This window comes from Sapajus apella, unplaced genomic scaffold (genome assembly GCF_009761245.1).
Source record: "Sapajus apella isolate SASKATOON/1434 unplaced genomic scaffold, GSC_monkey_1.0 scaffold21, whole genome shotgun sequence".
Lineage (NCBI taxonomy): Eukaryota > Metazoa > Chordata > Mammalia > Primates > Cebidae > Sapajus > Sapajus apella.
In genome coordinates this window covers 20,522,854-20,548,887 of record NW_022436961.1, presented here as the reverse complement: position 1 = coordinate 20,548,887, position 26,034 = coordinate 20,522,854, and the positions used below count along the sequence as shown (strand labels likewise).

The 26,034-nt window shown below is 38.6% G+C and overlaps 1 protein-coding gene and 1 long non-coding RNA gene across 2 annotated transcripts in view; one reads left to right on the top strand and one right to left on the bottom strand.

The window, feature by feature from the left end:
- Positions 1-11,369: 11,369 nt before the first annotated feature.
- On the bottom strand, positions 11,370-21,006 carry LOC116558181. The gene is made up of 2 exons (XR_004271897.1): positions 20,937-21,006; positions 11,370-11,418 (listed from the first exon to the last, which is right to left on the bottom strand). It is a non-coding gene; the product is annotated as an uncharacterized LOC116558181 (long non-coding RNA).
- The window catches only part of MTUS1 (microtubule associated scaffold protein 1), a 185,750-nt gene continuing 178,016 nt past the window's right edge, over positions 18,301-26,034 (top strand). Inside the window, exon 1 of the mRNA XM_032287992.1 lies at positions 18,301-18,397. The gene's annotated coding sequence lies outside the window, so the exon portion shown is untranslated. The remainder of the gene's footprint in view (positions 18,398-26,034) is intronic.

Sequence of the window (26,034 nt, the reverse complement as noted above, 5' to 3'; positions counted from 1 at the left end):
AAGTTTTTAGCCTGGGCCACTTCATTTTTAACAAGTTCCATAAATAAATCTGATTCACCCCAAAGTTTAAAGATCATTTTTCAATACTTCCCATTCAGATAAACTGAGCAGTTTTTATGTATTCATTTCAGTTCAAAGACAATCTTTCAGAACAAACCTAAAAATGGGGAAAGTTTATGTGAAAAGTTTGGAATCATATTCTCATACAGTTTTCTGAAACAGAGTAAAAAAAGAGCAATTCAGTGATACTGACTGTGTGCAGATGGCTATCAGGTATGCTCCCTAAATTCTTCAACAGCCTCATAAGTATCAGTTACCCGGAACCAAGATGCTTAGACAGCTGGTAAGCTCCCCACTCTCATTCCTCCAGTCAGCAAGCCTGGGCCGGACTACCTGCCAAAAGGGCCTGAATGCCAGCTGCTTCATCATTTAATTAAAAATGAATCCCTGGAGCTCACTGATCACTTAAATTTTTTCACAGGAAAATAATGTTTATCAAAGCACAAGTGGCTGGGCGTGGTGGCTCATGCCCGCAATCCCAGTACTTTAAGAGGCTGAGGTAGGCGGATCACTTGAGGCCAGGAGTTTGAGACCAGCCTTGCCAACATGGAGAAACCCTGTGTCTACTAAAACTACAAAAATTAGCTGGACATGGTGGTGGGTGCCTGTAATCCCAGCTACTCAGGAGGCTGAAGCAAGAGAATTGCTTGAACCCAGGAGGCAGAGGTTACAGTGAGCCAAGATTCCACCAATGCACTGCAGCCTGGGCAACAGAGCAAGGCTCCGTCTTGAAAAAATAAAAATAAAAAGCTCAAGTTAGGGTGGCACACCACTTTTCTCTATACCATCTTTATCAGTATCCAAAACTTCCTGAAAGAGTCTATTTAGAGGCTAAAACCTTTCCATGCTGGTCTCAGGCCCAGAGCAAAAAGAAAAAAAAGAAAGAAATGGATAAAGTGTGGGGCAGTCTATTTAACCATTTTAATTTTCAGTTACTCTTTTTTTTAATATCCATAAATAAAACCTGCCAAAACACAGAGTCCTCACTACCAAGATCTGATGAGTCTCCCATTAAGAATGTTTTTTGGGCCAGAGTGTATTTTGACATGCAAATATTTTTAAATAAATATTTTTTATTTTTAATGTTTATTTTTAAATAAAATATATTTTTTTATTTGTATATTTTACCTGAAAAAATAATTGTTCAGATTTCCTAAAGTAACAGAAAAAAAAAAAAAATGTAAGAAGCCTTCCTCTGCATTAGGAGGAAACTTTATGAGTGGTTCATCCAAGAACGTTCCAGCAGGGGTGGGAGATGAAGACACACTTGTCAGCTTTTTCCAGCTTGGTGTTTATGAGTTTGGCAAGAAGGCAGTGGAGGGGAAAGGGGCAGTGCCAGCCCCGAGGCCCTTTACAGGGTGGCTGTGACCTCTGTTCTGTCATCTTGGTAGGACACTGTGGCCACTGTTTGAAGAATCAGCTGCAGTTATGCCTCTTTTCCCTGTCTGCACAGTGGAGTCTCACGGAGTGACTGCCTCTGTTTCAGGCAGGATTTTACTGGGAATTTATAGCATGCATTTGTTTTCCCTGCAAAGCCATAGTTGCAAAGGATGCCACTCATAAACAACACTCCTCACAGATCAAATTGTAGGTGAATCTAGGCTTCTTTCTTTCCTTCCTTTACCCCTGCCTCCCTTAGATGCTGGCCCAGTGCACTGGGACACCCTTGACCTTGGCCTGGAGACTTTGTGCCCCCCCAGTACTTGGCATTCTCTGCATCAGGCTGTTTAGGGTCTTCAAGAGGCTTCATAGATGGGCCTGGGGCCAACTTCAGTCACTGCCTGCTCTCCCTCTGAGCACTGATTATCTGGGACTTGTACCTTTTCAGGTGTTGATACACCAGTGCCCCCTAAGGGGCCAATAAAGGTGAGCTAGAATGTCTTCTCTTCCTTCTCAGGTAGTGGAAATGCCCTTTAATAATAGTTTATAAAAAACAGTTTTATTTATTTTGGGCCTGACTTCACTGATGGGAATTGTTGGGCAGAACAGAAGGAAACAGTAGTTGGATGCACCTTGTAAATCATATAAAAGACACGGCCACCTACTTTTTCAGTACATTCTAGGCACACAGGCCCTTATCGTCAGGAGAACTTGTTGCAACACTTCCTGTTACTTATCATTTGGAAATATTACTATCAAAGCTGAGCTGGAAATTGAATATCGGTTTTGCAAAATCCAGTAGAATGAGGGTCTAGTGGTGAGTCTGTTCCTCTGTGTTCAATACAGCAACTGTTAGCAAGGAATATGTATTAATCAAAGACCACTTAAGGAAGGATAGCACGTGTAGAACACAAACAGCGTAAACAGGACCATAATCTCCCAGGCCCCTAATTTTCAGTTTAAGATCAGACTCATTGCAATCTCCTACAAGTCATGCTTGTTCTCTAAATAAGTTCTCCTGTTCCAGGCTGTCAGATGAGTTGTGACTGCCAAGGCAGCAGAATTCACTGCAAGTTTCCAGGATCAGGTTTCCTTGGAACAGGCTCATATACAGCTTCTGTCTTCTAAAGCTGATTGATTTGCCATGGTGGGTACTGACTCTGCAAAGTGATCTATAGGCATTCTTGCATAATATTTCCAATGGTTATATAGTTAGAGACATACATAGGGCATGCACTTGACTAAGCTACTGGATTTGATAATCCTTCTCCTGATATCCATTAGACTTCTGTTATACAAATCTTCAGCTGGATGGTTTAAGTCTAAGCAGGACTCTAGAAAAGGAGATGGGGCTATCAATCTCTGTGGGCCTCTGATATCAAAATGTTTATGACATTATGGTGCAGTGATTTTTGTTAACTAGAATTTACATTAAAAAGCTCTAGCGGCCGGGTGTGGTGGCTCAAGCCTGTAATCCCAGAACTTTGGGAGGCTGAGGCAGGTGGATCACGAGGTCAAGAGATCGAGACCATCCTGGTCAACATGGTGAAACCCCGTCTCTACTAAAAATACAAAACATTTGCTGGGCATGGTGGTGCGTGCCTGTAATCTCAGCTACTCAGGAGGTTGAGGCAGGAGAATTGCCTGAACCCAGGAGGCGGAGGTTGCGGTGAGCCGAGATCACACCATCGCATTGCAGCCTGGGTAACAAGAGTGAAACTGTCTAAAAAAAAAAAAAAAGCTCTAGTGGCCAGGCATGGTGGATCACACCTGTAATCCCAGCACTTTGAGAGGCCAAGGCAGGCAGATCATGAGATCAGGAGTTTGAGACCAGCCTGGCCAATATGGTAAAACCCCGTCTCTAGTAAAAATACAAAAAACTTAGCCAGGCATGGTGGCAGGCACCTGTAGTCCAAGCCACTTGGGAGGCCGAGGCAGGAGAATTGCTTGAACCTGGGAGGTGGAGGTTGTAATGAGCAGAGATCAGGCCACTGGCTCCAGACTGGGCAACAGAGAGAGACCCTGTCTCAAAAAAAAAAAAAAAAAAAAAGCTCTATCAAGGAATTAGTTTAACATTTACTGTACTTGACACACATGTTTTGGGTTATTAGTCACTACAACAAAATAATGAAACATTTACCTATGCAGAGTTTATAGTCAAATGCAAGAATAAGATAATTAGAATAAAAACTTAATAAAATAATATACAGCCATGTATCACTTAACAACAGGGATGCATTCTACAAAATGCGTCATTAGGTGATTTTTGCTGTTGTGGGAACATTGTAGAGTATAGTTACACAAATCTAGATGGCTACAAACCTGTACAACATTTACTGTACTGAGTACTGTAGGAAATGATAACATGATAAATATTTGTGATCTACGCATATCCAAACATACAAAGAGTACAGTAAAAATATGAAATTATAATCTTATGAAACCGCCATCATACATGCGGTCCACCGTTGATCAAGATGTTCTGACACAGTGCCTGGCTGTAGATAAACTTTTGGGTTTTATTTTACAATGGCATTCCATACAAAATGCTGTGGAAACTCCAGAGAATAAGCTCCTAGTTAGGTCTGTCTTAGGGCAGGGAAAAAGTCATTTGGACAGAATTACTACAATATTATTTACAAAGATGATGTATATACCAAAAATAAGCTAATATGATCTTGGAATTCACTAATAGAAGTATAAACCATCTGTAAGCTAGAATAGTAGTTGTGGGTAGTAACTATTTTGGACTTACTCAACTATACAGGGAGTATCGGGTTCAATTTGGGACCAACATTAAAAGGATATTAAGAAATCATAGCTTATTCGGAACAGACCTTCCACGTTGGAGAAGATGAGTAATATTTAGCTCAACTGGAATATCCACAGAGGACTCCAGGCATGCTAGCAGTCAGCAAATATCTGGATGCTTTTTATGGAAAGATATATAACATTTATTCCGTAAGAGTTCAAGAGTAAATTAATAAATGAAAATACATGATGGATGGAAACTGCAAGTATATTAATTTTGACTAAAGTTAGAAAGAACCTCCAAAGAATCCGAGCTATCTAAAAGATAAAATAAACTGCCTATTGAGTTGATAAGAGTATCACGGCAGGGTTGACTTAATTGAGGCTGGACCTTTTGTAGAGAGTATTGCAAATGCACACAAACATCACCTGGGTGGTTAGGCTGAGTCGTCTCTTCCAAACCTGAGGCTTTATGATTTGGAGTTGTGGTTTTAATATTATGCATTATTTCCAAAACATAACAGTTAAGGTAGATGGGTATTCTTTTCATCTGCCCCTTCCGATTGTCTCATGAGTAGCACATGACAGTAGTGGGTAATGAATGAGTCACTTAGCAAGTTACAGTCTTCACGTAGTATCAAGGTCTTCATAGGCATGTAACGAAGGTCAGTAAGAATCTCCTCATTCTCCACCACCCAGATCTTAGGATTCAAAACTTTTGAATAAACTATACCAAGAAATAAATGAAGTTGGCATGTTGATGTAGAGCAAAGCCTGGAGTGAAGACCGGGAAAGAAAGAGCAACAGGAAGAGCCAAGCCATGGGGTGAAAGATACAAGGCAGTCCCTTAGCAAGAACACAGGTAAAGTTGGTCCTAGCTGGGCGTGATGGCTCACTTTGGGGAGGCTGAGTCAGGCGGATCACAAGGTCAGGAGTTCAAGACCAGTGTGGCTAATAAGGTAAAACCCTGTCTCTTCTAAAAAATACAAAAATTAGCTGGGCGTGGTGGCGCCTGCCTGTAGTCCCAGCTACTCCAGAGGCTGAGTCAGGAGAATCACTGGAACCCAGGAGGCAGAGATTGCAATGAGCTGAGATAATGCCACTGTACTCCAGCCTGTGTGACACAGAAAGAGTGTCTCAAAAAAAAAAAAAAAAAGTTGATCCTTAATGCAGTGTTTACCATGTGCCAGGCACTGTGCCAGGAGCTTTGTCTCTACTTACTCATCCATCCTACCAATGACCCCATGAGCTGGGTTTTATCCCAATCACCCCCACCTTGTGATGAATGAAGAAATAGTCAGATAGAGGTTAAGTAGTAATGCCTAAGATTATGCAGCTAGCAGGCTGGGATTTGAATTCGGTTACCTTGGCTCTAGAATTGACACACTTAGCACCTAATCATACTTTCCAAAGTATCTCTAAGCTGAGGAGAAAGAAATGAATCATGGTGGAAAGAAATCAGGGCAAGCGTAAAGAAAATGACTAAGGAATCACATACTAGCAATTTCAATTCTCTAAATTCTGCTTTTCAAAGACAGGCTAACTGTCTTTTTCATGTTAACTATGAACATGAAGGTTTTGTGTAAAACCAGTTAAAAAAATGTTGCACAATTTTAATTCTCCCTTAGAATCATTTTAATAAATTCACTTTAGAATGTCCTTTAGCCTACTTGACATTCCTGCCTCATGGATCTCACCTGACACCCCAATGATAGAATCCTGAAAAGATTCCTTTTGCAACCATCTTCAGGGACAAAAGGAAGAAAGTACGTCTTATTATCATTGTCTATGTACCAAAACCTCAGCTCAGCCATGGCTGAACGAGGGTCCAGGAGCCCACAAATTCAGAGCAATTAGAAAATATGTCCTGCACATGGCTGGGCTGAGCATGGAAGAATATTTTTAATCTCAGAATGATGTTTCACCATGTAAGCCCTTAGCCCTAATCCGCACTTGATACTGTACATCAAAATAACATAAGGCTTCATCTTTTCCAGATCCTAGATATTTTGCTCCTCCTAATCCGGCACAGTCAGTGGTACGTGAAGGAAGAGCTTACAAACATTCTTTATCATTTCTCGTGTGCTGTCCTTGCAGAAACTTTAAGTCAAGCTGCTATGCAGAAATTTCAGCCTCTCCTTTCTGCCTACTTGGCAGGATGTATCCTTGAACTTGAAAGCAGGAGCTGACCGAATTCTCCCTTTGCCTATTACGTTTGATATGTTGCAGTTTAGTTTTAGAGAATGCAGCATATGATATACCAACAGATTGTTAACATGCATTGAGGGATATCATACAAAAATTCATTTTGGTAGATGTGACCTTTCCAACAATTTTTAAAAATTTGTTTACTGAAATCCTATGAGCTAACTTTAATCAAATCCTACCTAGAGCCACAGGGATAACAGACAAATGAAAATCCAAAGTAGGCCAGGCGCGGTGGCTTACGCCTGTAATCTCAGCACTTTGGGAGGCCAAGGCAGGTGGATCACGAGGTCAGGTGTTCAAGACTAGCCTGGTCAACATGGTGAAATCCCGTCTCTATTAAAAATGTAAAAATTAGCCAGGCATGGTGACACACAGCTGTAATCCCAGCTACTTAGGAGCCTGAGGCAGGAGAATTGCTTGAACCTGAAAGGTAGATGCTGCAGTGAGCGGAGATCACGCCACTGCACTCCAGTCTGAGTGACTGAGTGAGACTCCATCTCAAAAAAAAAAAAAAAAGGTAAAGAGAGAAAATCCAAAGTAGACCAGACACGGTGGCTCATGTCTGTAATCCCAGTGCCTGGGGAGGCCGAGGCAGGCTGATCATGAGGTCAGGAGATCGAGACCGTCCTGCCCAACATGGTGAAACCCCACCTCTACTAAAAATACAAAAATTAGCTGGGTGTGGTGGTGTGTGCCTGTAATCTCAACTACATGGGAGGCTGAGGCAGGAGAATTGTTTGAACCCAGGAGGTGGAGGTTGCAGTGAGCCGAGATCACACCATTGCACTCTAGCCTCGACAACAGAGGGAGACTCCATCTCAAAAAAAGAAAAAACAAAGTCCAAAGTAAAATTCCAACTATAGCCTGTGAATTCAAGTCCAAATGCCAGGAAGGTAGAGAACTGGCCCAGGGGGAAGCCTGAGAAGCATCTAAAGACATCTCCAAGCCCTAAATATGTGTCATTTATTTATACAACATGTGTTTTAGAACGCGGAAAACCATAGAATTGGACAGAAAACCTCTAATAAGAATTAAAGCCAAGGATTTGTGGTCAGTAGGGGCGCCAAGGGGAGAAGGGTGGGGAATGTTCCACTCCCTCTTCCTGCAGTTTCTGACTCACAAATTTAAAGCAATTAGAAGCAAGCATCTCTTAACAAAAAGCATATTCACTGTGTGAAAGTTATTCAATATTCTCTCTCAAGTGCCCCACTGATGGAATCCTTGCACACTCACTGTGTGGTAAAGTGTAATTTTACCATGCCAATTCCATATTTAGCAAAGTCAGTCAGACCCTCTGACTAGATTAAAACTCAGTGCTTTTTCAGTACTGATTAATTTAATATTATAAAATCTGTATTTTATAATATTAATCAGAATGACTTTGTTTTCTTTTTTATTCATGTGTAAAATGCATGAGTCTTAACCTGATGAATTTTCATATATATTCATCTGTGCAGAACTATTTAAATCAAGATATAGAACGTTCCAGCATCCCAAGGGCTCTGTCACATCTCTTCTCAGTTATTGTTCCCTGCCCTTGAATATTGAAGCAATTACAATTATATTATTCTAAATTTCATTACCATCATTTTGCATGCATTTGAACTTCACACACACACACACACACACAAAAAAAAAAAAAAAAAAAAAAAAACAGTAGAGTAGGTACTTTTGTGCCTGGCCTCTTTTGCTAAACATTTTTCAGTGAGATTCACCCATTTTGTTACATGCAACAATTGTTTATTTCTTCCTGTTGCTTGTAGTATAATCCGTTGTATGAGTATACCCCAACTTATTTACCAATTCTACTATTGCCAAGCATTTGGTTGCTTTGGGGTTTGGTTTATTGTGAATATAGCTGCCATGAACATTCTTGGAACATTCTTGCATATTCCTTTTGGTGGACAAAAGCATTAGCTTCTCTTCTGTATGTACCTTGTACATACAGATGTTTAGCTTCAATTTAATCCTGCGAAGCTATTTTTCGAAGTTACCTTTCCAATTTACACCCCCATCAGCAGCATATGAGAGTTCTAGTTGCTCCACATTGTCTCCAACAGTTTGTATTGTCAGGCTTTTTATTGCGTTTTGTTTGTTTTTAACTCATCATTTTGATGGGTATATCATGGCATCGCAATGTGGTTTTTTAATAGGCATTTCCCTGATACCTATGAGACTGAGCACTTTTTCATATACTCATTCCATCATGATCATTGGGTAACTTCTTTTAGGAAGGATCTATTCAAGTCTTTTCCCCGTTTTAAAATTCAGTTGTTTGTCTTTTTCTAAGGGTTTGTAGGTTTCCTTTACATATGGATATAAGCTCTGTACTCTGCAAATGTTTTCTCCCATTCTGTGGCCTGCCTTCTCATTCTTTTTTTTTTTTTTTTTTTTTTTTGAGACGGAGTTTCACTCTTGTTACCCAGGCTGGAGCGCAATGGCGCGATCTCGGCTTACCGCAACCTCCGCCTCCCGGGTTCAGGCAATTCTCCTGCCCCAGCCTCCTGAGTCGCTGGGATTACAGGCACGCGCCACCATGCCCAGCTAATTTTTTGTATTTTTAGTAGAGACGGTGTTTCACCATGTTGACCAGGATGGCCTTGATCTCTTGACCTCGTGATCCACCCGCATCAGCCTCCCACAGTGCTGGGATTACAGGCTTGATCTCATTCTCTTTTGATGAGTAGTTCATGAGTATTGATCAGTTACGTTTTTGTGGTTCGTGTTTTTAATGACCAGTTTAAGAAATCCTCACCTCTTCACAGAGGAGGATGAATTAAGTACAAGATACATGAAAGCTCATCCTATCATTCTGAAGTTACAGTGCTTGATAGAATTGTGTGACATTCTTGATAATTAGTTTCATGTCTATACTAAGCAAACATTCTTAACACTACTATATTATTTGGATGAAAATATGTCTTCCTCCTTATACATTATTTGTATAAGAAAAACCATATTAAAAACTACTGGGTTATGGCCAGGCACAGTGGCTCACACCTGTAATCCCACCATTTTGGGAGGCTGAGGTGGGTGAGTCACTTGAGATCATGTGTTTGAGACCAACCTGACCAACATGGTGAAACCCCTTATCTACTAAAAATACAAAAGTTAGCTGGATGTCGTGGTGGGCACCTGTAATTCTAACTGCTTGGGAGGCTGAGGCACAAAAATCACTTGAGCCCAGGAGGTGGAGCTTGCAGTAAACAAAGATCAAGCCACAGCATACCAGTCTGGATGACAGAATGAGACCTTGTCTCAAAAGAAAAGAAAAGAAAAAATTACTGGGTTATGTGGGGAGAGGGGGTAAATAGACAGAGCCCAGAGGATTTTTAGGGCAGTGAAATTATTCTATGTACTACAATGGAGGATATATGTCATTATGCATTCGTCAAAACTCATAGAGTGTACAATTCAAGAGTGAACCCTAAATTATGGGCTTTGGGTGATAATGATGTGTCAACATAGATCCATTGATTGTTAACAAACGTACCAATTGAGGGTGGAATGTTGATTATGGGAGAGATTACGCATGCGTGAAGGCAGGAGATACATGGGAACTTTCTATACTTTCTGCTTAATTTTGTTGTAAACTTAAAACTGTCCTAAAAAATAAAATCTACTTTTATCTATTTTGTTTATTGTTTCAAAGAAACAATTTTTCCTTTCATCAATCCTTTTCATTGATTTTTATTCTCTATTTCATTTAGTTCTGCTCTGATCTTTTTTATTTATTTTCTTCTAACTTTGGATTTGGCTTGTTCTTTTTTTTTTTTTTTTTTTAGCGCTTTTAGGTGCATTGCTAGATTGTTAATTTGTCACATTTCCACTTTTTTGACATAGACATTTATTGATATCAACTTTCCTCTTAGCACTATTTTTACTGAATTCTACAGGTTTTGATATGTTCTTTCCATAATTTGATCCTAGAAATCTTTTTATTTTCATCTTAATTTCTTTGTTGACCCAATGGTCATTCAGGAGCATGTTGTTTAATTTCCATGTATTTACATATTTTCCAGATCTCCTTTTGGTTGTTCGTTCTGTTTTTGTTGAATTGGAGTCTCACTCTGTTGCCAGGCTGGACTGCAGTGATGCTTCATGGTCCATTACAGCCTTAAATTCCTGAGCTCAAGCAGTCCTCCCACCTCAGCCTTCCTCGTAGCTGGGACTACAGGTGTGTGCCATCACACCCAACTAACTTTTTTATTTTTTGTAGAGATATGGTCTCACTACATTGCCCCGGCTGCTCATGAACTCCTGGGTTCAAGTGATCCTCCTGCCTCAGCCTCCCAAAGTGTTGGGACTATAAGCATATTGGTATTTATTTTTAGTTTTATTGCATGTGGTTGGATAATACTTTTTTAAATTGTTGAGACTAGTTTTGTAGCCTAATATACTTTCTATCCTGGAGAATGTTCCATGTGCTGATGAAGAGAATGCATATTTTTCAGTTGTTGGGTAGAATGTTAGTTCTGTGTCTATTGGGTCCATTTGGTCTGAAGTCCAATTTAAATTCAACGTTTCTTTGCTGATTTTTCTGTCAAGATAATCTGTCTAATGCTGAGAGTGGGGTGTTGACTAGGAAGTGAAAAGAGTATAATATTAATAAACATTTGCTATATATCTTTTGCAATTAAGACATTACCTGAGGCAGAAGAACGGCTTGAACACGAAAGGCAGAGGTTGCAGTGAGCCAAGATTTCACCATTGCACTCCAGCCCAGGCAATACGAGCTAAACTGTGTCTCAAAAAAATAAATAAATAAAAAAGAAGATATTACCTGATTTTTTTTTTTTTTTTTTGAGATGGAGTTTCACTCTTGTCGCCTGGGCTGGAGTGCAATGGCGTGATCTTGGCTCACTGCAACCTCCGCCTCCCAGGTTCAAGGGGGTCTCCTGCCTCAGTTTCCTGAGTATCTGGGATTACAGTTGCCCGCCACCACACCCAGCTTCTTTTTGTATTTTTAGTAGAGACGGGGTTTCACTATGTTGGCCAGGCTGGTCTCAAACTCCTAACCTCAAGTGATCCACCCGCCTCAGGCAGGAAGCATGCCAGGATTACAAGCATGAGCCACCATGCCCCGCCAAGATATTACCTGAACTTAACAGCTTTATATACAATGGTCTAACAGAACACTACATTGTGTGCACAAAAAACCATATAATACAATCAGGTAAGTACATATGTTTTCTCCACATTTATAGAAACTTCTATCAGGGCAATATGTTTTTAAAAGTACAAAGGCCCATTTATACAATGTACTAAAGAGAACTAAGGTGTTTGAGGTGAAAAAAGGTTTACTTTCATCTCCAACTTTTAAGAAAAGCAGCAAGCATGGTGATTATGGAAAGGACAGGTATTCAAATCCTGGCTCTATTCCTTACTGGCCAACTAACCTTGGACATGTTTCTTAAACCTTTCTGAGCTTCTGTTTTCTTATATGGAAAATGATAATAATAATACATATCATAGGGTTGTTGAGAAGAGCGAATGGATTAATGTATGTAAATTATTAGTGAGTGTTCAATAAATATTGGATTTTATTATTACCGTCAGAGTATCACATTTGAGATAGTTACAATTATACTCAGTTTTGGATAAGAAACAGTGTAAGTTAAGCTTACATAATGTTAGCAGTAAAGCTTGTCCTTCAACATGCATCTTTTTTTTTTCTTTCCTTTTTTTTTTCTTTTTCTTTGAGACAAGGTCTCACTATGTCACCCAGGCTGTAGAGTAGTGGCAAAATTGTAGGTGACTGCAGCCTTGACCTCCTGGGTTCAAGTGATCCTCCCACCTCAGCCTCCCAAGTAGCTGGGACTACAGGCACACATACCACTACATCTGGCTAATTTTTGTATTTTTTTGTAGAGACAGGGTTTTGCCATGTTGCCTGGGCTGGTCTCAAGCTCCTGTGCTCAAGCAATCTACCCACCTAAACCTCCCAAGGAGCTGGGATTACACGTGTGAGCCACTGCACCCAGCCCACATCTGTATTTTTATGGGCTTTCAATTCACCATGTGCAAATTGCAGATTGTTTACTCTTCATCAAGCATTGACAGATCTGAATTTGGGTAAACGTGAATGAGAAATAAATACGAGGGCTACAAAAACTTTTCACAAAACGTCTTGAATTACACCTATGTAATTCAGGATTAAAACAAACATTTAAACGGATCATCTCTCAAAAAGGGACACGTGGTTTAAACTAGACTCAAAGTTTCTTGATGGCAGCAGGGTATCTTCTATGTCATTACAGTATTCATAATAAATAATAGAGTGCTGGGCATAGTGTTGGTTTATCAATACAGAGGAGACTTTATGAAGCAATTTATCTAGAGATCCTACCTTCAGATCCTGTTACATTTTAGGTCTATAACGTTTTGCTTATGTTCTCTAGAGCCTGGTGACTTTTTTTTTTTTTTTTTTTTTTTGAGACGGAGTTTTGCTCTTGTCGCCCAGGCTGGAGTGCAGTGGTGCAATCTCGGTTTACTGCAACCTCTGCCTCCCAGGTTCAAGTGATCCTTGTGCCTCAACCTCCAGAGTAGCTGGGATTACAGGCATGTACCACCACGCCAGGCTAATTTTTGTCTTTTTAGTATTGACAGGGTTTCACCATGTTGGCCAGGCTGGTCTTGAACTCCTGACCTCAGGTAATACACCCACCTCAGCCTCCCAGAGTGCTGGGATTACAGGCATGAGCCACCACGCCTGGCAGACTTTTAATTCAAATACATTTTTATTTCTGCTTTGGAATGTGAAGTGTTTTACAGCACCAGCGATTCATTTCCAACGTAACTGCTAGAACAGTGGTTTTTAGATTTTGGTTCCCAGACAACCAGGAGCGGCAGCACCTGGGAACTTGTTGAAATGAGAATTCCTGGGACTTGCCCCAGCCAGTCTGAGTCAGAAAATCTGGAGGATGAGGCCAAGCAATCTGTTTTTAACAGTCCCCAGGTGATTCTGATGCACACTAAAAAGTTTGGGAAGAATGTGCTGGAGAAGGAGGATTACTGTTTTTTTTTTGGATGACGCTCTTCCGATGTCTGCGTGAGACGGAGTTTCTCTCTTGTTACCCAGGCTGGAGTGCAATGGGACGATCTTGGCTCACCGCAACCTCCGCCTCCTGGGTTCAGGCAATTCTCCTGCCTCAGCCTCCTGAGTAGCTGAGATTACAGACACGCACCACCATGCCCAGCTAATTTTTTGTATTTTTAATAGAGACCGGGTTTCATCATGTTGACCAGGATGGGCTCGATCTTTTCACCTCGTGATCCACCCGCCTCGGCCTCCCAAAGTGCTGGGATTACAGGTGTGAGCCACCGTGCCCGGCCGACGAGGATTACTGTTTTACCCATCTGAGTATGTAGGGAAAGTTGACTTATTTATTAATAAAGTGAACTTCAAACTCTAGAAGCCATATCAGAGATAACCATTTTATTAGAGGTCATTTGATTTGTCTGTTTATTGGACTACAAAATTCACTTATATGATTCACACTTTAAAAATTCAAAATGATACACAAAGAAATTTCTTGGCCAGCCTGGGTGGCTCACTCCTGTAGTCCCAGCACTTTGAGAGGCTGAGGTGGGTGGATCACTTGAGGTCAGGAGTTCGAGATCAGCCTGGCCAACATGGTGAAACCCTGTCTCTACTAAAAATACAAAACTTAGCCAGGCATGGTGGCAGGTTCCCATTATCCAAGTTAGTCAGGAGGCTGGGGCACAAGCATCTCTTGAACCCGGGAGGCAGAGGTTGCAGTGAGCCAGCATTGCACCACTGCACTCCAGTCTGGGCGTCAGAGAGAGATTCTGTCTCAAAAAAGAAAAAATAAAAACTTAAACAAGAAATTTCTCCCCTTCACTCATATGTCCTAGAGGCAAACCAAAATTACAGGTTTGTTTTGTATCTTTTGCATTATTTTATATACATGCTAACAAGAAGATGTATGCTTTCTTTTGTAGAAAAATTATAGCATGCTATACACTGCTCAAATGCAGCCACCCTTAATAGCACCCAAAGGTATATGGTTTCAGCACTCTTTGGTGGACTTTTCCATATTTTGCAAAAGAGATGTGCTTTCTGGAAACTTAAAGATTTGTTTTGCACTTAGGTTCCTCCATTAAACAAATGCTGATACTATATATTAACAATGTATTTTCTCTTCAGTTGACTTTCAAAAATCTCATTTAAATGACTGAATATGTAGAATTATCACCATCATCAGGTACTGTTTCCTCTATATTGTGCTCAAAAATCTCATTCTTCTACCAGTGCCACACTTTCGTCTTGTACAACTGGTTGAACTTTCAGATTAAAATTTAAGCCATGTGTTATTCATTCAATAATGCTGGAATTTCTTCCAAATTACGCTGAAGGCCATTTGCTTTTTGCCTCCAAGCATCAAGAGTTATACTGAAACTTTTTAAATTTACTTCTATTCTGTTTGCCCACATCTGGCATAATGCCAATTCATTTTTCACTTAAACAAACAACCATATTCTCTCCTTTACTCTTTTAGCAATATTACTATCCTGACACTTTATCTCTGCAAGCAATTATCTGATTTCTTCAAGTCTCCCTTTAATATTCTTTAAAGGAGTTGAAGTATTTAAAATAGCCCTTTCGTCTGTGCCAAAATGTTCCCAGCTGTGTCAAAATATGAACCAAATTATATACCAAGGAATTTATCTTTTAAAAATAATATCCACAGTAGTGATTCTACATTTCTTAACTTAGAATTCAAGGCCTGCAATATCCTGCTTTTTCAGAGATATCTCCCTTGATTGAGATTTCCACCCCATAAAGATTGTCATTTTTAGTTTCCTGTATCTTTGGGGCGTATTTCTTTTTCTGTGTCTTCATGAAGGCCATTCTGCTATGCTAGTCTATCAACTTGTTGCCTACCCCTATTGCAAGGTTTTACCATGTGATCAAAACCACTCTGAGAAGATGGTGTCTCATTTGTATGTAGGTATATTTTATGTTATTGAGCTTTATAGTTATCCTGTGATATAAAAGCATGAGCCTGGTTACCCATGTTACAGGTGAGGAAGCTGAGGCCTAGAGGACTCAATCATCCTGGATTCTTCTGCATTAACAAGCTGCTGTACTCACTTGGCACTCTGTACTGCCTCATAATATTACCTTTGTACATATCCGTGACTTGTCATCATAACTCCTTCTCCAAGGCAGTTCATCTCATTGTTCCTTGTATTCTCCCCTATGACTTGAACATGAAAGGAATTCAGTAAATATTAGCTGTTCAACTCATTAGAATCTAAGAATCATAAAACTTTTGGCTCAAAGAGAGCCTTCGTGATCATTTAATGAGTGCTTGAGTTTGTCAAACTGGTTTAAGTTTGCGTAGCCCTGGAGGTAATAGGTACAATGCCATTTATTTTATTAGAAGACTTGAGATACAATTATTTTAATTTAAAAAAATACTGACATATAATGGTATGGAATATTAACATGAAAGTTGTAAAAGGAATAATAAAACAAGTTTTTAAGACAAAACATGAAACTTCAAAGCAACTCTAGAGAAATATCAGAACTGTAATTAGCTGTTTCAGGCTATCCCAGACTTCTTGAGGTGGGAGGAGGGGGTAAATATTTTATCTTCTCTGCAGTTGGTGCTATTTCTATTGAAAGAATTGAGAAGCTTAAAGTGCAACCCTAATTGAAGTCTGGAGAGGTTAAGCAAATTGCTCCAAATCACACATTAATTCAACCAATATTGATTCAGCCTCTGCTACGAATTGTGTAAACACCAAGGTTGCAATGACAAACAAAAGAAGACATTGACCACATAAATTCTGTATGCAAGTGGAGGTGAGAGGAGGACAGGGTGTTCAATTAATATTCAATATACATAAACTATAAACCAGCCTCTCTCTTGGTCAGTCCACTGGAAGAAAACTTTATTGCAACTCTTCAGAAAATATCCAAGAGAGTCCATCTTACTGCAAAACAGAAGAAGTTTAACATATTTTCCCATCGCTTATATCCTCAATGTTTCCCTCCGCAGTTACTGATAAAAACGGATTTTCCCAAGTTTTTTTCTGACCTCTGGCCTGAGAAGTTCCTGGTTCTTTGACCTCTTACTCCTATCTTTTCCTATTCTTCCATCTGTTCTATCCTCAGTGCAAATAAAGCTAGCTCTTGGCCAGAGTTTTCTTTAGTGGTTATGGTGGGAAAAAATATAAACTCTTATGAATTGGTTTTCTGTTCCTGTTACATTTTTCAGTGACACAGTACAGTAGATGTAAAAATGCAGAGAACTTGTCTGTGTAAAAATGCAGAGAACTTGTCTTAAGCTGGGGATTCAGGAAGAATCCTTTGATGAAAGAACCTTTTAGGAGAGGCTTGTACAATTATATAAGAACCATATTAACCAAGAAAAGGATTTAGGAAGATTTCAGGCATAGGGATCCTAGTCAAGGAGACCTCCAAATGGGAAGACAGAAGGAAATGACAAAAGGCCATTATGGCTAGAATACAAGACAAGGAGCTGCCAGGAAGAAGCTGGAGAGGGAGACAGGAGTCCAATTATCGAAAGCCTCGTGGTCCATGTTTAGGATCTGATCTCCTTCTCTGAGAGCATTGAGAAACCATCAAAAAGAAGCAGGCCCAGGCACAGTGGCTCAAGCCTGCAATCCTAGCACTTTGGGAGACCGATGCAGGAGGATCACTTGAGGTCAGGAGTTCAAGACCAGCCTGGCCAACATGGCGAAACCCTGTCTCTACTATAAATCCAAAAATTAGCCGGGCATGGTGGCACATGCCTGTAATTCCAGCTACTCAGGAAGTGGAGGCACAAGCATTGCTTGAACCTGGGAGATGGAGATTGCATTGAGCTGAGATCATGCCACTGTAGTCCAGCCTGAGTGACAGAGTAAGACTCAAAAAAAAAAAAGAAAAAGAAAAAAGAAAGCAGGGCAGTAACATGACCAGATTTGTATTCTGATGTAAAGAATTGGTGAAGACTAGAAATTTGGTGAGAACAATTGATAGGTTTCTGTTGAATTGAGATAGTGCCACGGGAGTTGGAAAGCAGAAAAATTTAGAAGCTCTTTGGGAAGAAATGGTCAGGACTTAGTGATAGATTGGATATGGATGGCAAAGACAGAGAGGTCAAGGACAACTCCTAAGCCTCTGGCTTGAGCAACCACATGGGTGATGACAACAGACTCAGAGAGGAAAGCTGGAAGAGCACCAGATTTTGCAGGGTAAGTTTGAAAGTCAGATGGCTTAAAAATGAGACAGAAAGGAAAAAAACAAAAACAACAAACAAGGCAATCGTGATTTAGTCCCAGCAAGTCATGAAGCTTCCAATTTTTTTGAAATTCTTACTTGAACAATTCTTTTATCTCATCAGTAACAATCTAAAAGGCACATATAAAACACTTTGAATTTAATTTGTTGTTTTTTTATTGGCATTCAAAGAATGACATATACATGGTATCATTTAGTTTAGTAAAATAGGTAAGAAGCGAGATCATTCTAAATTTTATGTATTATATTACTAAATGTAAGGATCATGTATGTTCATAAAATGAGTAGGGTATCTATCACTGTATAACAAATCACTCTAAAACTTAGTGGCTTAGAATAAGTATGTTATAGTATTACTATTTCTCATGATTTTGGGGCTCAACTGAAAGAATGGAGTTATTCTCTAAAGCTTCCATACTCACATATCTGGCTAGTGATGTTGAGGCTGTTGAACTTTTGCCTGAAACGCCCACATAATGGAACACAGTGGCCTCTCCATGTGGCCTAAATTTCCTCACAGCGTGGGAGTTCGGTTCCAAGAGTCATCATCCTAAGAGCGCCATGCAGCAACTGTGCTAACTTGTAGGACCTAACTTTAGAAGTTAAGTTTGGAAGCGTGGCTAAACTGCTGTATCATGGTCCTGCCTGAATTCGAAAAAGAGGAAGATAGTCCTCACCTCTCAAAGTGAGGAGTGACAACTCGCATGTTAAGATGAGCAGGTAGAATGGGAGATGTTGTTATAACCATCGTGGCAAAAACAATCTACCACAAGAGAGAAGGGCAAATGGAAATAGACTGTTCTTTGCTGGACAGTATCTACAATAGCACTTGGGACTGAGTAAGTACTTGCTCAGTGAATGACTAGGTATCTAGAATAGGATACACTATCTTCCAAATCTTATTCTTGTTTATTACTTTTCCTAGTTACTCTTTATCTAGAATCTTAAGTATAAAGAGAACTAATGAAAAAAACTCAAATTGAATAGTCCTATGAAGTTTAGAATTATTATTATTATATATATATTTATAAATGATATATAAATCGTATATTCAGGCCAGGTGTGGTGGCTCATACCTGTATTCCCAGCACTTTGCGAGGCTGATGCAGGAGCATGGCTTGAGCCCAGGAGTTCAAGACCAACCTGGGCAATATACCGAGACCTCATCTGTAGAAAAAATCAAAAAAATTAGTTGGTCATGGTGGCACACATCTGTGTTCCCAGTTTCTCAGGAAGCTGAGGTAGGAGAATTGTTTGAGCCCAAAAGGTAGAGGGTGCAGTGAGTAGTGATTGCACCACTGCACTCTAGCCTGGGGGACAGAGCAAGACCCCGTCTCAAAAAAAAAAAAAGTACCTATAAGTACTATTAATTATAAGTTTAGCCTTCATATTTTTTTAATATTCTAATTCATATGAAATAAAATATTGTAAATTCACCTTAAGAGTAAAATAATAAAAATGTAAATTATTGTAAAGACAAATATTTTATTTTATTGTTCTGGTAGACAGAGACTAAACAGTTAGGTTTAATAATGGCCTCTTAAAATGTCCATGTTCCATTGCCCAGAACCCATGAATGTGCCTTATACAGCAAAGGAACTTCACGGATGTGACTAAGTTAAAGATTTGGGGTTGAGAAAATTATATTGAATTAGCCTCATGGGCCCTAAATATAGTCACAGGTGTTCTTAAAAGAAACAGAGGGACAAGTTGGACTCTGCTGGAGCAGAAGGCAAAGCCAAAGACCTGTTAGAGAGAGAGAACGGGAAAGGCAAGGACAGGATTCTCTCCTGGAGCCTGGCAATGGAACCAGCCCTGCTAATAGCTTGATTATAGCCCTTTAAGACTCATGTTAGGCTCTGACCTCCAGAACTGTAACAGAATAAACGTGTGTTGTTTTAAGACATTAAATCTGTGGTATTTTGTTACATCAGCCAAAGAAAACCAATACAGCAAAAACAATGATAAAATGGGGAAAAAGGTTTGCATTTCAATAACTCAAAGCTACGTGTTCTTTAGCTGGCATAAATAGGAAATAGACATAGTGAATTAAAAGGCTGAATAAAGATTATAGGTATTAAAATGAGTATATATGATTGCAAAACCCTATGCAATCTATGTTAACATTTTTCCTTTGAGGCTGGTAGTGTAGTAAACAACCTTCCTCCCTCCCTTGTTCCCTCCTTTCCTTTTGTCCTTTCCTCCCTTCCTCCTCCCTCCTGATATAATTTGGATGTTTGCCCCTTCCGGAGCTCATGTTATAATGTAATCTCCAGTGTCGGATGTGAAAGCTGGTGGGAGGCAACTGAATTACAGGGGTGGATCCCTCACAAACGGCTCAGTGCCATCCCCTTAGTGAGGAGTGAGTTCTTGCTCTGAGTTCACTCTAGATCTGGTTGTTGCATGTTTAAAAGTATGCGGAATTGGAGATTATTATGTTAAGTGAAATAAGCCTGGCACAGAAAGACAAACGTCACATGTTCTTCCTTATTTGTGGGATCTAAAAATCAAAACGATTGAACTCATGGACGTAGAGAATAGAAGGATGGCCCCCAGAGGCCAGGAAGGGTGGGGCTGGAGGGGAGGTAAGGATGGTTAATGGGTACAAAAAAAGTAGAAAGAATGACTAAGACCTACTATTTGAAAGCACAACAGAATGACTATAGTCAATAACTTAATTGTAAATTTGGAAATAACTAAAAGAGAGTCATTAGATTCTTGTTGTAACACAAAAAATAAATGCTTGAGGGGATGGATACCCCATTCTACATGATGTGATTATTACGTATTGCATGCCTGTATCAAAACATCTAATGTACCCTAAAAATACATACACTTACTATGTACCCCAAAACAACAAACATTTAAAAATTTAAAAAAATAATCTTTTTAAATTAAAAATAAAAGTGTGTGGCACTGCCCCCATCTCGCTCTTGCTTCCCCTCTAGCCATGCGAGATGCCTGTTCCCCCTTCGCCTTCTGTTTTGACTGGAAGCTTCCTGAGGCCCTCACCAGAAGCAGATGTGAGCACCACATTTTTTGTTGTTGTTGTTGAATCTCGCTCTGTCGCCCGGGCTTTAATGCAGTGGCAGGATCTCGGCTCACTACAACCTCCTCCTCCCGGGTTCAACCAATTATCCTGTCTCAGCCTCCCAAGTAGCTGGGACTACAGGCATGTGCCACCGTGCCCAGATAATTTTTGTATTTTTAATAGAGTTGAGATTTCACCATGTTGATCAGGCTGGTTGAACTCCTGAACCTCCGGTGATCCGACCGCCTCACCCTCCCAAAGTGCTGGGATTATAGGCATGAGCTCCTGCGCCCGGCCCAGCACCACACTTCTTGTACTCTCTGCAGAACCATGAGCCAATTAAACCTCTGTTCTTTATACATTATCCAGTTTCAGGTATTTATAGCAATGCAAGAATGGTCTAACACACTTCCCTCCTTTCCTTCCTTTTATTTATATCAGTACGGACTCATACATTCCAACTTTACTCGATAGATTCTAACCCGGTATTACTATTGCTTATATTAATGTGCAATTTTGCCAGTTTGGGTTAGTGGCAACCACTTCAAGCCAACCCCTGTCCTGTCGATATGTGCATATCATATTTTGAGCATATCCTTACAGATACCATAAGATGTTCCTGATTCATATTCCACTTTTCCTGCTCTAGTTTTGGAATCAGCATTTCTTCAAGGAACCCAGGTTCCATTTATTAGAGTAAAGATATTTAGGGACAATGATCTGGATAGCAGCTGTGTTCTTTGCTGGAAGCCCTTCTAGATACAATGAGTGAACAGATGAGGAATCACATATACTTACATAGACACATATACATACATATATACACATATCTATGTATTTCCATATCTATAACTCTTGCTACCTCTATCTATAATCTATATCTAGATACTAAAAAATATTATTTCATTATTTGTACCTCTGATTCCAATCCAGCACCACAGCTTAGTTTCCCTTTTCAATGTTACTAACTTTCTCCACGAACAATGAAAAGCCTGGCTTTCCTTATTCTTGATAAATTCATAAATTTGTTCCAATCTGGAATACACAAAAACATATTTTGGAATTGCTAATCCACTGATAAAAGCAAACCTACTAGAGCTAGCATTGGCTTTGGGTTCTTTATCTTTGAGGTAAAATTTAAATACCATGAAATTCACAAATCTTAAGTGTGCAATTTGATGAATTTTGACATGTGCATATTCTGTTTAACCCTCTACAAAATTTGGAGCATTTTTTTCACCCTAAAAGTTCTCTTATGCTTCTTTCTAATTATCACCACTGGCAGAGGCAAACACTGTTCATTTTTTTTTCCATTCCAGATTTATTTTTCCAACATAGATTTTCAACACATTTTTTTTAACCTCTTTGAGAGATTTATCTAAGTGAAATGATGGAACATACTCTTCATGTCCAGCTTCCTTTACTCAGCACAGCGTCTGAGAGATTCATCCATATTTTAGATATATCGGGAGTTCTTTTCTGTGGATGGTGTTTCATTGTTTGAGTGTACAATATCACAATTGGTTTATCCATTCGCCTATTAATGAGCAATTCAGTTGTTTTCAGTTTTTGGTGACTGTGAATGTCCTCATTCATGACTTTTTGGAACTATGTTTTAATTCCTCTTTGGTAAACATTTAGAAGTAGAATTTCTGGGTCATAGAGCAGGTATATGCTTAACTTTATAAGAAATTACCAATCTTTTTGTTTTTGATTTCCAATTAGCAATGTATTTCCACTTGCCACTTCTTGGCCAATATTTGGTGTCTTCAGTACTTTTAATTTTAGACATTTGAGTATAAGCTAGTATCTCACTGAAGTTTTAATCAGCATTTTTCCAATGATTAATAAAGAACTTGATCATGTGCTTATTGGACATACATAGTATTTCCTTCACTGTGTGTCTATTAAAGATGTTATTTACTTTATTTCTTTCATTGATGTAATGAATAGTTGCAGTTATTTATATATTCTGGGTACAAATTTTTTGTCAGACATATACTTTACAAATGTTTTCTCCCAGTTGATAGTGTCCTGTTCATTTTAAAAGTGTCTTAATGAGAAGGTTTAAGTTTTGATAAAGTTTAATTTATCATTAAAAATTCTGTGGTTGTTACTCTGTTCTAAGAAATCTTTACTTACCTGAGGTATTCACAGTAGACTGAAGTTTTTTTTAAAACGCTATCTATAGTTTAAGCTTTTATATTTAGGTCCATGGATGAATGAGGTAGACGTTACAGTTCTTTTGTTTCCATATAGATATCTAGTTTTTCCACATAATTTATTGAACACTTTCCTTTCCTCACTGAATTGATTGGTACCTTAGTTCAAAATGAAATAACCAGATAGATATTGGTCTGTTTCTGTGTTGTACTTTATTTCATTGATCTATGTGCCTATCCTGTTGCCAATATTACACAACTTTTGAAGTTAAACAATAAAAATCCTCCAGCTGTGTCCTTTATTTCATCAGAGTTTTGGCTATTCTAGGCCCTTTACATTTCCAGTAAGTCTTAGAATCAGATTGTCACCTTTACTAAAATGCCTACTAGGATGATAGTTAAGATCATTTTGGGGAAAAGTGACATCTTAATAATATTGAGTCTAGCAACATTTGAACATGGTATATCTCTATATATGTGTTACGTAACTGCTCTTATTCGTATTTGTAGCCTTGAACATTAAGGTTTTGCAGATCTTTTGCTGAATTTGCTCCTAAGTATTTTATGTTTTAAAGCTATTGCTGAAGTAATAACCTTTTACTATGATTAAAAAATGTGTTTAGTGTCAGTATGTAGAAATGCACTTAATGTATTTTATATTGAACTTGTATCTTAAAGTCTTGCTAAATTCACATATTAGTTCCTGTAACTTTTTGCAGATTCTGTAAGATTTTCTATATAAGGAATTACATTATCTGCAAATAGGAATCAGTTCCTTCTTCCTTCCAATTGTTATGTTTTCTATTTCTATTTTTTGACTTATCAAACTGATTCAGACTACCAATAGAATAGACGTTAAAGGAGAAGAAGCATCCTTGCTTGCTTTCCAATCATGTAAGAGGAGTTGCCTCTTTAACCATCAAGTATGATATTGACTGATGTTCTACATCAGGTTCAGGGAGTTTCTTTTTATTCCTAGTTTGTTGAGAGTTTTTTGTCACAGTGCATCTATTGAAATTATCATGTGTTTTTTTCTTCGTTCTGTTAATATGATAAATTACACTAATTTTCAAATATTGATCAACCTTGCATTCATGGAATAAACCCCACTTAGCCATGATATACCACCTTTTTAACATATTGTTGGATAAGCTGGTTAATATTTTGTTAATGATTATTGTGCTTGTATTAGGAACATTTGTCTCTAATTTCCTTTGTCCATGTCTTTGTTAGAGTTATGCTGACAAAGTCAGATAACAGTATTTTGATGGCCTTGTAAAATGAGTTGAGAAGTATTTATTTTTCCTGTTTCCTGAAAGAACTTATGTAATAGATGTACAATTATATAATTTTCTATTTCATCTTGTGTCAAGTGTGATAAGTGGTCTTCTTAGTAATTTTTCATTTCATGTAAGTTGTCACATTTATTGACATAAAGTAGATTATAATATTCTTCTCTTATCTCTTATTCCTCACATAGGTAATTTGTATTCTTTCTCTTACGGTCTCTTGCCCCACTCCTCCATTTTATCAGTCTCACCAGGATATACCCATTTTATTAATCTTTTCAAAGAATCAATCTTAACTTTGTTAAGTTTCTCTATTGTGTCTGCTTTCTATATTGTTGGCTTTTAGTCTTATTTATTTTATTCTTTTTTATTTACTGTAGATTTCATTTGTCCTCCTTTTTCTGGATTTTTAAGTAGAAACTTAGATCATTAATTTGAAAGTTTTATCTTATTTAATATAGCCATTTAAAGCTCTCAGTTTTTTTTAAGCCATGTTTTAGCTGAGTCTCACAAACTTCTATTTGGGAATTTAAATTTTTGGAAGAAATGTACTTTTGTGATCATTTGATTCCATTGTTTTCCTAATTTTTCTTATGATTTCTTCTTCAACACATTTAAACGTATACTGTTTAATTTCTAACTATTTGGAGGTTCTTTTAGATATTTGCTTATAATTTAATTTTAATCAGAGAATATATTCTGTAAGACTTCAACCTTTTGAAATTTACTGAGAGTTATTTCATGGCCTAACTTATATTTTATCTTGATGAATGTCGTATATGCAAACATGATATCCTGAAGCCGTTAGGTATAGTGCTCTATAAACATCAATTAGGCTAAGTTGTTTGATAATGTTTCGAAGATACTCTAAATTCTTACTGATTTTTCATTATCTTATTGTTTACTGAGAGTACTATGTTAAAGTCTCACTCAAACTTGTGATCTTGTCTATTTATCCCTTTAGTTCTGTTAATTTTGGCTTATTATATTTTGATGGTCTATTATCAGGTAGATACACTTTCATGATAGGGTCTCCCTGATTGATGACCCTCTATATTATCATACAATGTCTTTATTTCTGGTAGAACTCCTTCTCTTAAAGCATATTTTTTTAATTGTTAAAAAAGCCTTTCCAGCTTTTTTGTTTTTGTTTACATGGTATATACTTTCTGTTTATTTACTTTCAAACTATTTGTGTTTTTATAATTAAAGTGCATCTCTTGCTGACAGCATATCTTTACTTATTTAAATTCATTCTAATAATCTTTACATTGTAACTTATATATAATGTAATTATATATAGGGCTATCATTTTGTTATTTGCTTTTCATTTGTCCAGTCTGATTATTTGTTTCTCTGTTTCTCTTTTTGTGCCTTCTTTTATTTTAATACAGTATTTTAGTATTTCATTTTAATTCTCTTTTGACTTTTTTTTTTTAAGTAATAGGGGTCTCATGCTGTCACCCAGGCTGGAGTATAGTGGTGCAATGATACCTCACTGTAGCCTTGAAGCCCTGGGCTCAGGTGATCCTCCTGTTTCAACCTCCTGAGCAACTAGCAGTACGGGTGCATGCCACTGCACCCAGCTAATTTTTTTATTTTTAATTTTTGTAGCCGGGTGCGGTGGCTCAAGCCTGTAATCCCAGCACTTTGGGAGGCCGAGGCGGGTGGATCACGAGGTCAGGAGATCGAGACCATCCTGGTCAACATGGTGAAACCCGGTCTCTACTAAAAATACAAAAAATTAGCTGGGCATGGTGGTGCGTGCCTGTAATCCCAGCTACTCAGGAGGCTGAGGCAGGAGAATTGCCTGAACCCAGGAGGCGGAGGTTGCGGTGAGCCGAGATCGCGCCATTGCACTCCAGCCTGGGTAAC